The sequence below is a fragment of the Schistocerca americana genome, unplaced genomic scaffold, assembly GCF_021461395.2.
Source record: "Schistocerca americana isolate TAMUIC-IGC-003095 unplaced genomic scaffold, iqSchAmer2.1 HiC_scaffold_16, whole genome shotgun sequence".
In the NCBI taxonomy this organism is placed as follows: domain Eukaryota; kingdom Metazoa; phylum Arthropoda; class Insecta; order Orthoptera; family Acrididae; genus Schistocerca; species Schistocerca americana.
The window spans coordinates 8590491-8594376 of record NW_025725687.1 but is presented as its reverse complement, the minus strand read 5'-3'; positions in this window follow the sequence as shown (position 1 = coordinate 8594376).

Below are 3886 nucleotides of genomic sequence, written 5' to 3'. Positions count from 1 at the left end.
TGCAAGATGACTGACACTCTAACTTTCTATGATTTGAACCTCTCCTATGAGTCCAGTTTTAGATTCCGATGCTTCCCTTCAAGTTTACTGTATACCTTGGACCTTCTTATTGACTATGAAACACAGAAATTGCATCCGAATTTAATACAAAAGGCGCAATGCCGACTTAAGTAAAAGAGGACTGTCACTCTAACTTTCTATGATTTGAACCTCTCCTGTGAGTCCAGTTTTGGATTCCGATGCTTCCCTTCAGGTTTACTGTATACCTTGGACCTTTTTATAGACGATCGAACACAGAAATTGCATCCGAATTTAATACAAAAGGCACAATGCCGACTTAAGTACAAGAGGACGGACACACTTACTTACTATTTTTTTAACCTCTTCTGTGAGTCCAGTTTTAGATTCCGATGCGTCGCTTCAGGTTTACTGTATACCTTGGACCTTCTTACTGACGATGAAACACAGAAATTGGTTCCGAAATTAATGCAAAAGGCACAATGCCGACATAAGTACAAGAGGACTGACACTCTCACTTTCTATGATTCTATGATTTGAACCTCTCTTGTGAGTCCAGTCTTAGATTCCGGTGCTTCACTTCAGGTTTCCTGTACACCTTGGCCGTTCTTATTGACGATGAATCACAGACATTGCATCGGAATTTAATTCAGAAGGCACAATGCCGACTTAAGTACAAGAGGACGGACACTATAACTTTCTATGAATTGAACCTCTCCAGTGAGTCCAGTTTTAGATTCCGATGCTACACTTCAGGCTTACTGAATACCATGGACCTTCTTATTGACGATGAAGCACAGAAATTGCATCGGAGTGAAATTCAAAAGGCACAATGCCGACTTATGTACAAGATGACTGACACTCTAACTTTCTATGATTTGAACCGCTCCTGTGAGTCCAGTTTTAGAATCCGATGCTTCACTTCAGGTTTTCTGTATCCCTTCGACCTTCTTATTGACGATGAAACACAGAAATTGCATCAGAATGTAATACAAAAGGCACAATGCCGACAAGTATAAGAGGACTGACACTCTAACTTTCTATGATTTGAACCTCTCCTCTGAGTCCAGTTTTAGATTCCGATGCTTGACTTCAGGTTTCGTGTATACCTTGGACCTTCTTATTGACGAAGAAACACAGAATTTGCATTCGAATTTAATACAAAAGACACAATGCCGACTTAAGTACAAGAGGAATGACACTCTCACTTTCTATGATTTGAACCTCTCCTGTGAGTCCAGTTTTAGATTCCGATGATTCACTTTAGGTTTCCTATATACCTTGGACCTTCTTATTGACGATGAAGCACAGAAATTGCATCGGAATGAAATTCAAAAGGCACAATGCTGACTTAAGTACAAGATGACTAACACTCTAATTTTCTATGATTTGAACCTCTCCTGTGAGTCCAGTTTTAGAATCCGATGCTTCACTTCAGGTTTCCTGTATACCTTGGACCTTCTTATTGATGATGAAACACAGAAATTGCATCGGAATTCAATTCAAAAGGCACAATGCGACTTAAGTGCAAGAGGACTGACACTCTCACTTTCTATGATTTGAATCTCTCCTGTGATACCAGTTTTAGATTCCGCTTCATCCCCTCAGGTTTACTGTATACCTTGGACCTTCTTACTGACGATGAAACACAGAAATTGCATCCGAATTTAATACAAAAGGCACAATGCCGACTTATGTACAAGAGGACTGACACTCTAACTTTCTATGATTTGAACCTCTCCTGTGAGTCCAGTTTTAGATTCCGATGCTTCACTTCAGGTTTACTGTATACCTTGGACCTTCTTATTGACGATGAAACACAGAAATTGGATCCGAATTTAATGCAAAACGCACAATGCCGACTTAAGTACAAGAGGACGGACACTCACACTTTCTATGATTTGAAACTCTCCTGTGAGTACAGTTTTAGAATCCGATGCTTCACTTCAGGTTTCCTGTATACCTTGGACCTTCTTATTGACGATGAAACACAGAAATTGCATCGGAATTAAATTCAAAAGGCACAATGCGACTTAAGTGCAAGAGGACTGACACTCTCACTTTATATGATTTGAATCTCTCCTGTGATACCAGTTTTAGATTCCGCTTCATCCCCTCAGGTTTACTGTATACCTTGGACCTTCTTACTGACGATGAAACACAGGAATTGCATCCGAATTTAATACAAAAGGCACAATGCCGACTTAAGTACAAGAGGACTGACACTCTAACTTTCTATGATTTGAACCTCTCCTGTGAGTCCAGTTTTAGATTCCGATGCTTCACTTCAGGTTTACTGTACACCTTGGACCTTCTTATTGACGATGAAACACAGAAATTGGATCCGAATTTAATGCAAAACGCACAATGCCGACTTAAGTACAAGAGGACTGACACTCCCACTTTCTATGATTTGAAACTCTCCTGTGAGTACAGTTTTAGATTCCGATGCTTCACTTCAGGTTTCCTGTATACCTTGGACCTTCTTATTGACGATGAAACACAGAAATTGCATCGGAATTAAATTCAAAAGGCACAATGCCGACTTATGTACAAGAGGACGGACACTCTATTTTTCTATGATTTGAACCTCTCCTGTGAGTCCAGTTTTAGATTCCGATGCTACACTTCAGGTTTACGGTATACCATGGATCTTCTTATTGACGATGAAGCACAGAAATTGCATCGGAATGAAATTCAAAAGGCTCAATGCCGACTTAAGTACAAGATGACTATCACTCTAATTTTCTATGATGTCAACCTCTCCTGTGAGTCCAGTTTTTGAATCCGATCCTTCACTTCAGGTTTACTGTATCCCTTGGACCTCCTTATTGACGATGAAACACAGAAATTCCATCCGAATGTAATACAAAAGGCACAATGCCGACTTAAGTGCAAGAGGACTGACACTCTGACTTTCTATGAATTGAACCTCTCCTGTGAGTCCAGTTTTAGATTCCGATGCTTCCCTTCATTTTTACTGTATACCTTGGACCTTTTTATAGACGATCGAACACAGAAATTGCATCCGAATTTAATACAAAAGGCACAATGCCGACTTAAGTACAAGAGGACGGACACACTTACTTTCTATTCTTTGAACCTCTTCTGTGAGTCCAGTTTTAGATTCCGATGCTACACTTCAGGCTTACTGAATACCATGGACCTTCTTATTGACGATGAAGCACAGAAATTGCATCGGAGTGAAATTCAAAAGGCACAATGCCGACTTATGTACAAGATGACTGACACTCTAACTTTCTATGATTTGAATCGCTCCTGTGAGTCCAGTTTTAGAATCCGATGCTTCTCTTCAGGTTTCCTGTATACCTCGGACCTTCTTATTGACGATGAAACACAGAAATTGGATCCGAATTTAATGCAAAACGCACAATGCCGACTTAAGTACAAGAGGACTGACACTTCCACTTTCTATGATTTGAAACTCTCCTGTGAGTACATTTTTAGATTCCGATGCTTCACTTCAGGTTTACTGTATACCTTGGACCTTCTTACTGACGATGAAACACAGAAATTGGATCCGAAATTAATGCAAAAGGCACAATGCCGACATAAGTACAAGAGGACTGACACTCTCACTTTCTATGATTCTATGATTTGAACCTCTCTTGTGAGTCCAGTCTTATATTCCGGTGCTTCACTTCAGGTTTCCTGTACACCTTGGACCTTCTTATTGACGACGAATAATAGAAATTGCATCGGAATTTAATTCAGAAGGCACAATGCCGACTTAAGTACAAGAGGACGGACACTCTAACTTACTATGAATTGAACCTCTGCTGTGAGTCCAGTTTTAGATTCCGATGCTACACTTCAGGCTTACTGAATACCATGGACCTTCTTATTG